Source organism: Schistocerca nitens, chromosome 7, assembly GCF_023898315.1.
Source record: "Schistocerca nitens isolate TAMUIC-IGC-003100 chromosome 7, iqSchNite1.1, whole genome shotgun sequence".
In the NCBI taxonomy this organism is placed as follows: domain Eukaryota; kingdom Metazoa; phylum Arthropoda; class Insecta; order Orthoptera; family Acrididae; genus Schistocerca; species Schistocerca nitens.
The window spans coordinates 594,685,245-594,699,931 of record NC_064620.1 but is presented as its reverse complement, the minus strand read 5'-3'; positions in this window follow the sequence as shown (position 1 = coordinate 594,699,931).

Sequence of the window (14,687 nt, the reverse complement as noted above, 5' to 3'; positions counted from 1 at the left end):
AACAAGTCCACCACACGTAAGAGAGTTAAAGTTCTCAGTGCCTCAAGTTCAACCAATAAAATGAATGTTCGTATTAGAGCTACAAACTCGATTACCGGAACTACTATCAAAGATCTTAAATTCAGTGGAAAGTTAAAGAATGGGCGTGCGCTCTCGAAAATTAAGTCCATAGATCGGCAAACGAACGAAGCTTATGTGTTTTATTGAAGTGTCTACTTTCATGCCCCGACTGTCGACTATCTCAGTTAACACCATCGATATAAAAACCATTCACAGAAGGAACACCTAAACAGATAAAGAATTTTCCAGTGTGTAAATTTGGAGATCTGTGTTATTAGCGCAGTGAGCAATTTGAAGTAATGAGAAGTTTCAAAGAAAAGGGCTCCTATTAAAGGGAGAGTATATTGTGAGAATATTAAAAAAACCTTAGTAATTTCCAACAACGGCCAGTAGCCTGATTAGTGATGGGGAAACTGGCCAACGCACATTGGGTCAGTTGAAAATCAGGCAGGTTACTGCGATGCGGACGACCGCCCGCTAAATCCGCCCTCTGTAGGGCCTCACACTTGACTCAGTCTGATACAGGAAGGAGGAGTCCTAGGTAGTTCACGGAACTGGCTGAGTGCAGCCGAGAGTAAGTAAAAATTCTACGGAAGTGACGTAGTACACATGGATGAGTACCTAGGCTTCGGTTTATAGATAGTTTGCTGTCATTTATTTACGATTTTCAGTAGTGAGAAGACGTTTTTATCAGTAGGTGGTAATAAATTTGTATAAACTAACAGTCCATCAATGATTACAGCGCCTCACGTTACGAAAGTATCATCCAGTTGATAATGTGTGCTGCTAGAAAAATTGATTCAGTGCTCTGAGTTACAAATGAAGAGCAGCAGAACTTAATAGTTATTTTCTGGGCACTAAAGCCTAGTGGCGACCCACTTGTACAACGTTCGATTTATTGTTGTTGTTGTCGGACTACAAAAAAGGTTCAAATGGCTCTGAGCACTATGGGACTTAACATCTGAGGTCATCAGTCCCCTAGAAGTTAGAACTACTTAAACCTAACTAACCTAAGGACATCACACACACCCATGCCCGAGGCAGGATTCGAACCTGCGACCGTAACGGTCGCGCGGTTCCAGATTGTAGCGCCTAGAACCGCTCGGCCACACCGGCCGGCTGTCGGACTACATGTCCGCTTTTCTTTGATTCGAGGTGAACCCACTTTCGCATGTTGTTTTATTCAGATACGGACCAACAAACGAAGAATTCTAGTTACACTGATTATTTTTGTTACATTACAGAGTTCCCACTTGACTTGTAGCAAGGCCTTAGAGTAACAGGAGTGTAAAAAGTTTTGTGACAGCATGTAAGTGAAGTGGACGTGCTAAGTTAGCGTAGAAACTGGTACTAAACAATCCCCAAATGTCATGTAACAGTTCCTTGAAGTTATTCATTTAACGTAACTGCTAGCGTATACTACACGTTTCATACCAGCAGCTGAGGTTGGGTCTTACACATACTTTACGTTATTAACGATTTTGGTAGTCAGATGCAGAACATCCACAAAGTAACGTCAGTGTTTCAGTCGTTTTGAAGTACATCTACATTTATACTCCGCAAGCCACCCAACGGTGTGTGGCGCAGGGCACTTAACGTGCCACTGTCATTACCTCCCTTTCCTGTTCCAGTCGCGTATGGTTCGCGGGAAGAACGACTGCCGGAAAGCCTCCGTGCGCGCTCGAATCTGTCTAATTTTACATTCGCGATCTTCTCGGGAAGTATAAGTAGGGGGAAGCAATATATTCGATACCTCATCCAGAAACGCACCCTCTCGAAACCAGGACAGCAAGCTACACCGCGATGCAGAGCGCCTCTCTTACACAGTCTGCCACTTGAGTTTGCTAATTATCTCCGTAACGCTATCACGCTTACCAAATAACCCTGTGACGAAACGCGCCGCTCTTCTTTGGATCTTCTCTATCTCCTCTGTCAACCGGACCTGGTACGGATCCCACACTGATAAGCAATACTTAAGTATAGGTCGGACGAGTGTTTTGTAAGCCACCTCCTTTGTTGATGGACTACATTTTCTAAGGACTCTCCCAATGAATCTCAACCTGGCACCCGCCTTACCAGCAATTGCTTTTATATGATCATTCCACTTCAAATCGTCTCGCACGTATACTCCCAGATATTTTACAGAAGTAACTGCTACCAGTGTTTGTTCCGCTATCGTATAATCATACAATAAAGGATCCTTCTTTCTATGTATTCGCAATACATTACATTTGTCTATGTTAAGGGTCAGTTTCCACGTCCTGCACCAAGTGCCTATCCGCTGCAGACCTTCCTGCATTTCGCTTCAATTTTCTAATGTTGCAACCTCTCTGCATAAAACAGCATCATCCGCGAAAAGCCGCATGGAACTTCCGACACTATCTACTAGGTCATTTATACATATTGTGAAAAGCAATGGTCCCATAATACTCCCCAGTGGCACACCAGAGGTCACTTTAACTCCTATAGACGTCTCTTCATTGAGAACAACATGCTGTGTTCTGTTTGCTGAAAACTCTTCAATCCAGCCACACAGCTGGTCTGATGTTGCGCAGGCTCTTACTTTGTTTATCAGGCAACAGTGCGGAACTGTATCGAACGCCTTCTTTTCTTTGCTTCGAGGAGAACCCACTTTCGCATGTTGTTTTAGTCAGATACGGACCAGCAAACGGAGAATGGCTGCACAGCACTGAAAACGCTTCAATAGCCGGTTGAAATTCTGAAGGTAAAGCTGTGCTTGCCCTAAAAAACAAGCTGCTGAAAAGACATTCAATACGTTGTTGAATTTCCTAGTGTCATTCCTCCTCGCTGTTCAGCATCTCGATTGATATCGCGTGCGGGCACCCCTATTGTGCAGCCCGGGTCCTGACACGCGGCAGGAGCCATCGTGTGATTTAGCAGAGCAAGGAAAGCGCGATAAATTCAGGGGAAGACGTGTGCCATGGTGGGTCGAAGCCGGCGCCGCTGAAGTGCCTCGGCGGCGCGGTGGCCGTCATTTCAAATTGAAACATATGGCCCGGTATTTTATGCGAGCCATCAGTCACCCCGGTGCTGCCGCGGCGCGATTCATGGCTGCCCTCCGAAGGGCAGCTCGTGATTTATTCCGGACCCTGAGCCAAGGCCGATAGCGGGCGAAGCAAAGACCTCGAGCCAGACCTCTGCGCTTGGAGATGAGCTAATGTGTCCGCTCCTATTCCATCACATTTGCACGGCTACTTCCTCGGTGGCTTTCGCCTCGTTAGAGTCCGATGTAGGCGACAGTATGCAGCGACCAGTATGTTCCATAAATTACTAAAAGGTCTATTCGGAAAGGAAGGAAAATGGAAGACACAGTGACAATCCGATGAAGTTTTGCACAGATGTGTTGTGCAGTGTCTGTAGCACGCCCGTCGATCCCGTCACGTCGCTCTTTTCAGTTCTGAGCGCACAGTGAGAACGGCAAGATGCTTGGAACAATAGCGTCTCCCGCCAGGCCTGGTGTGAGATTTAGCCTGATGTCATGCAGCCAACATAACCGTCATACGTTTCCCTCTGGATAACAATTCTCGGCTGCACTTTGAAGGGGCAACCGTAAGTCTCTAGAAGAGCGTAGCGTCCCAAAGGATTGGAAAAGGGCACCGCCCATCTCCGATTTCAAGAAGGGACGTCGAACAGATGTGCAGAACTATAGACCTATATCTCTAACGTCGATCAGTTGTAGAATTTTGGAACACGTATTATGTTCGAGTATAATGACTTTTCTGGAGACTAGAAATTTACTCTGTAGGAATCAGCATGGGTTTCGAAAAAGACAATCGTGTGAAACCCAGCTCGCGCTATTCGTCCGCGAGATTCAGAGGACCATAGAGACGGGTTCCCCGGTATATGCCGTGTTTCTTGACTTTCGCAAGGCGTTCAATACACTTCCCCGCAGTCGTTTAATGAACAAAGTAAGAGCATATGGACTATCAGACCAATTGTGTGATTGGATTGAAGAGCTCCTAGATAACAGAACGCAGCATGTCATTCTCAATGGAGAGAAGTCTTCCGAAGTAAGAATGATATCAGGGGTGCCGCAGGGGAGTGTCGTAGGACCGTTGCTATTCACAATATACATAAATGACCTTGTGGATGAGATCGGAAGTTCACTGATGCTTTTTGCAGATGATGCTATAGTACATCGAGAGGTTGTAACAATGGAAAATTGTACTGAAATGCAGGAGGATCTGCAACGAATTAATGCATGGTGCAGGGAATGGCAATTGAATCTCAATGTAGACAAGTGTAATGTGCAGTGAATACATAGAAAGATCATTTATCATTTAGCTGCAATATAGCAGATCAGTAGCTCGAAGCTGTTAATTCCGTAAATTATCTGCGAGTAGGCATTAAGAGTGATTTAAAATGGAATGATCATATTGAGTTGATCGTAGGGTGAAGTAGATGCCAGACTGAGATTCATTGGAAGAATCCTAAGGAAATGCAATCCGAAAACAAAAGAAGTAGGTTACAGTACACTTGTTCGCCCACTGCTTGAATATTGCTCACCGTTGTGGGATCCGTACCAGGTGGGGTTGATAGAGGAGATAGAGAAGACCCAACGGAGAGCAGCGCACTTCGTTAAAGGATCATTTAGTAATCGCGAAAGCGTTACAGAGATGATAGATAAACTCCAGTGGAAGACTCTGCAGGAGAGACGCTCAGTAGCTCGGTACGGGCTTTTGTTGAAGTTTCGAGAACATACCTTCACCGAGGAGTCAAGCAGTATATTGCTCCCTCCTACGTATATCTCGCGAAAGACCATGAGGGTAAAATCAGAGAGACTAGAGCTCCGCCACACACCGGCAGGTGGCTTGCGGAGGATGGATGTAGATGTAGATGTAGAAGATGCTCCTGCAGCGTTTTCGACGGGAAGTGTTTGATCACCCACAACAAAAACAGTGAGTTTCATCTCTGCCCACATGAACCGCTGGCTATGAAGACAACGCTCTGGCACAGACAACGAGCTGCAGACCAGCGTAGACACTTGACAGGAAGGACAGGCACCTTCCTTCTATGACGAAGGTATTGGAAAGTCGGTACAACGCTACGACAAATGTCTAAATCAGAGCGGTGACTATGTACAGAAGTAGCTGGAAGATACATCTGACTGTGCATTTGCAACTACTCGCGGCGTAATGAATAGTCCATTAAATTTCGGGCATGCAGGCGCGCAAACAAAATTTCCTCCACTGATATTTCGGCCGCGTATCGTCCGGCCATCCTCAGAGTGAGTCACAAGACTGACGACAAGCTGCCAAGTGCGGTCTTATATGCTCCACCCTGGCGGTACTACGCATGCGGGTCACAGATGATGTTCGGCGGTAAAGAAATACGATTACACATGAGCCGCCTGTGGCGAAGGCGTACAGACATTCGATTCGCTTATCGATGTATCGATATAAGGCCGCACTTGGCATCTTGTCGTCAGTCTTGTGACTCACTCTGAGGATGGCCGGACGATACGCTGACGAAATATGAATAGAGGAAATTTTATTTGCGCGGCTGCATGCCCGAAATTTAATGGACTATATAGCTGACTCTTGCAAATAAACATTTTAAATTTTCGGAGTGGTTTCCATTTTGCTAGCAATCGGACATTACTTTCCGAATAGGCCTCGTATAATATTACCATTTTTATACACTGAAAACATAAATAACCATGTAGCAAGAACACAGATCATTGAAAAAATATGTTATAGTTACTTTTATTTTGTAAGCGTACTGTTGTATCGCTTCCCGCCTCAGAATAGATATCTGCTTTTTTCGAGACTATGGTGAGGGATTGTGAGAGTCTTGCGTGCGCCCTGAGCTGCACCAGTATTCCTTACAGAGGTCAAAAGCTGTTAAAGCTTTCGCAGTGTTTTTCGTATATCTATTATATCGGTAATTCATCAGTAAAATAGTCTACAGAATACACGGTTTCAGCAGAAGTTTCCAGACACTCCTATGGTAGGCGAGATTGACCACCACATGTTACCACAGCAGTCAAGCAACTGAAATGTGGAGGGGAGTGCTGTGTTGTCGGTGCAGGAGCGCTGACATAACAGAAGCCCGACAACTCTCTTACTTCTAACGTGGTCCAGTCACTGGATCTTACCTGAGTAACAAATCCATCAAGGACATTTCAACATTTGAAGCTGCCCAAGTTGTCTGTTCGCGATCTGATTGTGAAGTGGAGACGCGAAGGAATAATCACACCTAAAAGAACACTAGGCAGGAGTTGTTTGCTGACTGTCTCGAGCTGTCCACATTGCGAAGGGTGGTTGTACAACAATCGCCTGATATCAGCGGGTGGAATCAATTATGAGTTGCAAAGTGCTACCAACAGTTGCGCTAACGCCATCATTGTGGGCAGAGCAAAAGGTAATGGGGTACAACGACTGAGCACCTCCTCACAAGACTTTGATTTACACTGAACCCCAAAGACACTCGCATAAGAATGCGTATTCAAATACCGAGATAAGACAGAATACGGCGCTAAGGTCGCCAACGCCTATATAACACACCAACTGTCTGGCGCAGTTGTTAGATCGGTTACTGCTGCCACAAAAGCAGGAATGAGGATTTGAGTGAATTTGAACGTGGTGCTACAGTCGGCGCACTACCGATGGGACGTAGCACCTCCGAGGTCGCTGATGAAGTGGGGATTTTCCCGTATGACCATTTCACGATTGCATCGTGAATATCAGGACTCCGGTAAAGCATAAAATCTCCGACATCGCTGCGGCCCGAGAAAGATACCGCAAGAACGCTACAAACGACGACTGAAGAGAATCGTTCAACATGACAGAAGAGCTACTCTTCCGCAAATTGCTGCAGAGTTCAATGCTGGGCCACCAGGAAGTGTCAGCGTGACAACCATTCAACGAAACATCATCGATATGGACTTTCGGAGCCGAAGGCGCATTCGTGTATCCTTGATGACTACACGATATAAGGCTTTACGCCTCGCCTGGGCCCATCAACACCAAGATTGGACTGTCGATGACGGGAAACATGTTGCTTGATCGGATAAATCCGGTTTCAAATTGTATCGAGTGTATGGGTGTGTACGGGTATCGAGACAACCTCGTGAATCCATGGAACCTGCATGTGAGAAGGGACTGTTCGAGCTGGTGGAGGCCCTGTAATAGTGTGCGGCGTGTGCAGTTAGAGTGATAGGGGATACCAGATACGTCTAGATACGAGTCTATTAGGTGACGTGTACGTTAGCATCCTGTCTGATCACCTGCGTCCATTCATATCCATTGTGCATTCCGACGGACTTGGGAAATTCCAGCATGACAATGCGACACCCAACACGTCCAGAATTGCTTCAGAGTGGCTCCAGGAACACTCTTTAAAGTTTAATCATTTCCGCTGGCCACCAAACTCCCCAGACGTGAACATTATTCAGCATATCTGGGATGCCTTGCAACGTGCTGCTCAGAAGAGATCTCTGCCCCCTAGTGCTCTTACGAATTTATGGACAGCCCTGCAGGATTCATAGGGTCAGTTCCCTCCAGGATTACTTTAGACGTTAGTTGAGTCCATGCCACGTCGTGTTGCGCCACTTCTGCATGCTCGCGTGTGCTTTACACGATATGAAGCAGGCGTAGCAATTCTTTGGTTCTTCAGAGTATTGCATGGGGGCTTAATTAAAATGTTGAATGCAAATAATTTTAATTTTTTTTGCTTTAGTAGCTGTCTGTCCGATTACGAAGTCTCGTAACGGTTGGCCCTGACTGTTATTATTACGCTATCTGACTGCATAGAACAACAACAAAGAATGAAATGGAAATTTTCATTAACACAATTAATTAATTAAGTCCCCAGCAACTATAAAACCTACGAAACCAAAGCACAAGTGTAACTGTTCTGTGTGTGGAAGTATGACTCAACGTACGCATCTGGCACGGTTCTTCTTCAACAACACAAGAAATTTTAAATATCACTTATACTGAATTAATTAAAGGAAATAAAAATACCATAATTACTCAAGAAAACCAGAATTACACTCTAATCCAAGAACACAAGCCAGATGCTTTGTTGACTGAACCTGTAATGACGCATTATTTAAAACACGGAAATAATGAAAAATAAATCAAGTTTCGTTACCTTCATATATTGACCAAAATCACTGTCATAATTACAATATATCTCCACACCGACTCGCTATTACCACATCTCAACAAGAACTTTTCAGTATCACATCTCAGCAAGCACTCCTTACTAGCACATCTGAACACGAACTGACTACTACGAGTCCTGGACAAGCACTGCCCACTACGACATCTCAATAATCACTGCCAGTGGAGGCGGCGGAACAATGCTCTCCAGCGATCTCTGGCGCTGTGGCTCAGTGTAGCCACCTTTCATATGCCCTTCCTCCACGGCTAGAATTTGATGGTATTTTTGCCAGCATTGGTGGTGAAAATACCACCAAATTCGTCAAAAAAATACAGACAAAAATAAAAGATAATATTCATACGTAAATATCATATAACTAGATAAAATTTTGGCTTTGCACTGACCTTTCAATAACCTATTATATAGAATACAGTAAGCAATACAAATTCTTTCATACATGTGACTTTACATAACAGTTTATACAAGTATTATGTGGTTAAACAGTTCAATCAATAGCGTCAGCAATGACGAATATGTGCAGGTAAGAGTCTCATAACTGTTCACAAACAGTAATACACAAAAATCAGTTTATACAAATATTCACATAAACGCTTTCCATAGCCCAAGAATAAGAAGTTGACAGTTCCAGCAGTAGCACCCAGCAATGGTCAACAGGTGCAAATACCAATAAGTAACATTTTTTCAATAGAAGCAGTCCATCAGTGGCACCCAGTAATGTTGATCAGGTGCACACAGCAACAGGTGACTCCATTTCAGTAGAAGCAATCCATCAGTGGCACCCAGCAATGTTGAGTAGGTGCAGACATCAACAGGTGACATCTTTTCAGTAGAAGCAGTCCATCAGTGGCACCCAGCAATGTTGAGCAGGTACACACAGCAACAGGTGACATCTTTTCAGTAGAAACAGTCCATCAGTGGCACCCAGCAATGTTGAGCAGGTGCAGACATCAACAAGTAACACCATTTCAGTAGAAGCAGTCCATCAGTGGTACCCAGCAATGTTGAGCAGGTACACACAGCAACAAGTCACATTTCTCAGCAGAAGCAGTTCCATAAAATACACTGTCACTGATCACACTGTTCATCAGAGTTTATAAGCAGAAATTAAACATGTCCTAGTGGCACCAATCATGTAGAAAAGGTACAAGTAACAGTCCATAATTTTTTACAATCACTGATCACACAGTTCATCAGCAGAAATTAAACATGTCCTTGTGGCACCAATCATGTAGAAAAAGTGCAAGTAACAGTCCATACTATTCACCATAACTACTGAGACAGTTCAGTCATGAACAATAGTTTGAATGCACATACAATTTCTTTAACAAATTATTATCAATGCTCTTACACTAAACATACAAATCATAATAAACACACAAATGATATCAGGTAATTGTCACATTAACTATTACAGTACACAATAACAGTTAACCTATAATATTTATGGGTGTCAGTGCAAGCCACAACAAACAAGTGAAATAATATTTAGGAGATAGGTTGGGATCACTTCTCTGGGATTATAAAAGGAAAACACACAAAACACACTCACTCATCTTTCATCCACATTAGTGCTACTGTGTAATTGAATAGTGTTAACTGTGTAAATGCAATTCTGTCGAAATTTTATGTTCATTATGTGTATCAAGTAGTAGTGGCAGCAATGTATAACAGTCAATAATAGTTAGTCAACGTCATAGTCATCATGTCTAGACCAATGTTTGCCAAGCCAGATCAAATTGTACTGTTGCTGAACAACTGTCAGTGAGCCAAGATATGCAAATACTTCCTCTCTTCAAAAAAAAGTGTATACTGCTTAGTGATTTGACAAAGTGTGTGTGTAGACAATCTTCCTTCTACTTGAGTGTTCTAGTCTGCCATCTTTATCCTCCTTGTTCCATATGGACCAACAAAAAAAAAATATGCTCCTCATTTACTTTACCTCTTATCCACCAAAACTCCAATAATCATCAACTTAATCTCAATACTTCACTAATACCTTTTCAATACGTCGATCATCAATATCATTTATCTTACCTTTTGTCCACGAAAACTCCAATAATCATCTACTTCACCTAATCTCAATACCTCAATAATACGTCGATACATATAAACCTCACCACCAATATCATTTCACTTCCATAACAACTCTTTCCTCTAGTCAGTCTCCTCGAACAAGTACAGACAAAATCCTAGTGCAACTTCAATTCATCATCCCATACAATCCGAAGACACAGTGTCCACACACAACCTCTGTGTAATCCATCTGACCCAAATTTTCTACTCGTTATAAATTATAAGATACATTTTGGTTCCTTGTCCATCATTAAATAAAAGAAATGCATACATGACCTCTAACAGACCTTAGTTCGAATAACTCTCAGTAATTAAGTACGATTACGGAGTGTGAATGATCATAACATTTCACAGTGTGTACACCACTTCAAGAATCATAGCAGAAGCAAACATGTGGACTATTTTTTGTGTCAATTGTCACTTCCTATTTCAATTGCTCACGAAAATGCAGTGTAATACTGTCAATGGTCTAAACCTAGTTTTGGTCTGTCATGTCCTTAGCTTCCTTCCTATTAGCATAAATTTATACAGCTTCCATAAAACCTCAGCTCATGTGACTTCTATGACTTTCTTTTACTAATGTCGTTCGTCGAATTATAGCAGTTCATTTTCTTATCTTAAAAATATAAGGCACTGAGCGTAAGCAAAACATGCAATAGCGAGTAAATATACCAGTAGAGAACAGAATGTCAACAAGTGGATGCAGCACAATCCCTATAACAAGGCTCTGCCAAGCGAACAATCTACAATTAATACCATAGTGTAACCTAGTCTCTATGTTTGTACACAGTATATCAGCATTTCTATATACTAAATTGAAGAGTAGTTATGACAACAAAACAGAAATGTGTAAATATGCAATCCATAAGCAAGGCAGCAAATATGTTATCTATCATAATAAACAGGTCATTAGCATCATATCAGCATAAGCAAATAAATGTTTATATGTAATCTTAATAAGTAAACATGAAGGCGCAAGCAGATAAATCACAAAGTATAACTTACATATCTAACCACATCAGCACAATTAATCAGGTGACAATTATAATTTAATAAATAAGCACAGCAGGCACATAATAGAAAAATATGACATCAGTGAAAAAGCATAGCAGCCAAGCGATGCATAATATATACAAATAACAACCCTGTTCATTAATTAATCATTGTCAAAATCAGTTAATATGCGTAAGCACGTCGCTTCACTAGTAAATTCATAGAACATGAAATTAGCACAAAGTATGAATCACGTAATCGCAAGCAGCAAATTACGTCTGAAGTACGTACCTAAGTGGAATTATGTTACCTGAAAAATAAACTCAATTAACCGTTACCTTTTTTTGTTTATTACTTTCTTCTTCGAAATGACCTTCTTCCTGAAAATTTTCTCCAAAGCAAGTCGTCTTACGTCGGACACGCACAGAATTTACCTGAAGGTCTTAAATACCTTATACAACCGTATCCTGAAAAATACTGAACGTTAATAACATAATTTATGAAGTCCTTATAGCTTTATACAGAATTTATTCGGAGAAATTAAACTGTGTATTTATTTACGTCTGTCAGTGCATTCGCACTGAGCGCTCGATCAGCTGTAGGCGCGTGACGTAGGAAGTGATTGTTTGCGGTCAACGACTGCCTTGTGCGGCGCGCAGACTGACTGTTGCTTTGAGTATGTGCCGCCGCCAAAACACAGCGCGGTACTCTTGCATTCTCCGCATGTTTACGTAGCTGTTAGTTTCTCTAAAGTATGTCATTCTACAAAAATTTTTACGTTCGATATATGATGTATTCCCTTAGAGCGCCGAGATTTAAGAGTTTCTACTTCAACAGTGTTATCATGAATAATTTTGCGAACTCTATACGGACCGTTATAAAGCAGAAAAAATTTGCGACATAAGCCTTTTCCTTTATGAGATAAACGGTGGGACTTAATTAACACCTTCTGGCCAACTGACAAGATTTTTAAACGACCAGGACGCTTAGCTGATTTCTCTCTTCTAGCAGCCGCCGATGCAATATTTTGTAGAGCCAGGTTGACAACTTCAGAATGCCGCAGTTTCCGTGAAGGCGGAAAAGGAACGATTTCAGAAATGCGATTTGTTGGTACTTTATTTTTTAATATCAATAGAGGCGGTAAAGAAGTTGAGTCATTAGGAAGTTCATTCAGAATGTTTTGAAAAATATGAAGATACTGATCCCAAGTTCTGTGATTCTGATGACAATAAAGACGGCACAATTTATTGATTTCCTTCATCCATCTCTCTGAAGCATTAGATTGAGGGTGAAAAAGTGAAATGAAAATTGGTTTAATCTTCCGATGCCGTAGAGTACGAAGCCAAATTTTAGAGCGAAACTGTGATCCATTATCTGATATAACCTTATCAACATGACCAACTTCTTTAAGAAAATGTTTGATGAAAGCGTTAGATACTGAACGAGCTGTTGCTTTGCGTAACGGTGTAAAACACACATATTTTGATGTCAGTTCCACTGCTACGAAAATGTACGCAAAACCATTAGTAGAACGAACCACTGGACCGAACAAATCGACTGCAGCCATCTCCTTTAATTTCGCTGGAATGATAGGAAACAACGGTGCTCTGTGAGAAACTGTTGGCGGCTTAGCCTTTTGACATAATTTGCATTTGGCAAGAACAGATCGAATACGTTTTTCCATATTACTGAAGTAGCAATTTTCTCGTAATTTATGAAAGCATTTTCTGGGACCAAAGTGCGCATAACTAAAATGTGTGTACCAAATCAATTTATTGACCCACTCATCAGGATTACAAACTAACCAAACAGAGTTGTCGACCGATTTCCGTTTAAAAAGAATGTCATTGCGAACTAAATAATGCTGTCTAATCGCTACGCTTTCCTTTCTCCTCCACTTCTCCTTAATGTCCTTCCAGATTGGATCCTTATTTTGCTCCTTAGCGATGTCCTGGAGCGAAGACGAAATAAAGTTCTCAAACGCAACACCTTGAATGTACATCAAACAATAATGGTTTTCTTTGCAGTCCTCTTCAGCACTTTGTTTCAAACCCATAGGTGCACGTGATAAAGCATCAGTAACAATATTTGAAGATCCCTGTATGTAAACAATACTAAAATCAAATTCCTGTAGGTACAACGCCCATCGTGACAATCTGCCGTGAGTTAATTTTGTTGACATAAGAAATTCCAGAGCTCGATGATCGGTGTAAACCTTAGTATGTCTGCCAAACAAAAATGTGCGAAATTTTGTGAAAGCCCATACAACAGCCAAAGCTTCAAGTTCCGTAATCGAATAATTCTTCTCTGATTTAGAGAGAACACGGCTTCCAAAGGCAACAGTTTTCTGTACTACAACGCCGTCTTCTTCTATCTCTTGGAATAAATGTGCACCTAGGCCTTTGTATGATGCGTCCGTCGCCAAACAAAAATCTTTAGATAAATCCGGATGTGAAAGAAGTGGAGCAGAAACTAAAGCATCACGAAGTTGTTCAAATTCTGATTGAGCTTCCTCATCCCAACACCAATTAGAATTTTTTCCAGATAATTCACATAAACGAGGTGTGGCCAAATTGTCCAATCTAACAAAGCGTCTAAGAAAATTACAGACACCAAGGAAACTACGAACATCACGTTTTGTGGTTGGAACAGCATAATTACGAATAGCGTCTAGTTTCTCTGGATCAGGGAGAATACCTTCTGTAGAAATAATGTGACCGAGAAATTTCACCTGAGAACGACCAAATTCTGATTTTTCCAAGTTCACTGTCATGCCAACTCGTGCAAAAATACGTAATAATGAATCCAAAATTTTGTTGTGCTCACTCCAAGAACGTTTAGCAATAAGAATGTCGTCAACATAAGAAGTAATATTGTCACGAAGATAAACAGGTAAAATTTCATTTAAACTACGAATGAATGCTGCTGAAGATACAGTAAGTCCAAACGGTAATTTCCGAAACTGGTAACAGTTACCAAAGGCTAAAAAAGCAGTATATTTTCTACAATCAGGGTGGAGTTCTATTTGCCAAAAACTTGCGCGCATATCAATCGTGGATAAAACTTTAATTCCATGGAAATGTTGAAGAAGTTCATCTAAATTTTGTGGACGGTCAGTTTCAGGAATAATAATATTATTTATCTGTCTGGAATCCAGAACCAAACGAATTGACCCATCCTTTTTAAGAACAACGTGTAATGGGCTGGTATAAGGGCTGACTGCTGGCTCAATAATGCCCTGATCTAACATGTATTGAAGTTCATTCTTAACCTTGTCTCTGTAAGCCAAAGGAATAGCGTACGTTTTCCTCGAAATGGTGTGTGTTCTTTAACTTTAAATAAATATTGTAAGCCTTGTATAGTTCCTGTGTGATGACTAAACACTGTAGCATGTGAAGTCAAAATATGGT